Below are 530 nucleotides of genomic sequence, written 5' to 3'. Positions count from 1 at the left end.
ATATATATATATATATATTATATATATTACACGTGAAAAAAATATTTTAGACACTAAAATATAAAAAAATTTTGTTATCTCTATACTCTTTATAATAAATACGATTGTTATTATAAAACAATTTTGTTTTGGATATGTATGGTACTGGACAATGGACGATGTATGGTAAGGAGTTAAGAACCAATCACTAATTAATTTATAGATGTGATTTCTAGTGTCCTTGACTAACTAAAGGGACGTTTAATATCCTCCATGGTTGACAACAAAATATTAGTCTTATTTTGTGCACAGTATTTAATCGGACAAATAGAAGATTAATCTGTAACAAATCAAAATTTTATTTAAATATTTATTATTGAACTACTTGACTAATCCAAATTAACTATAACAAAATATTAGTTGAAATGTTAAAGTTAATTTCCACGATAAGCTAAGTTTCACACTAATGTCCAGTGCTAATTTCTTTGATGTTCCATTATTGGAGCCGTTCCAAGTGCCAACTCTAGAAAACTGTGCACTCCCTTCTCCCA

Source organism: Arachis ipaensis, chromosome B08, assembly GCF_000816755.2.
Source record: "Arachis ipaensis cultivar K30076 chromosome B08, Araip1.1, whole genome shotgun sequence".
Lineage (NCBI taxonomy): Eukaryota > Viridiplantae > Streptophyta > Magnoliopsida > Fabales > Fabaceae > Arachis > Arachis ipaensis.
This window is presented reverse-complemented; position numbering follows the sequence as displayed.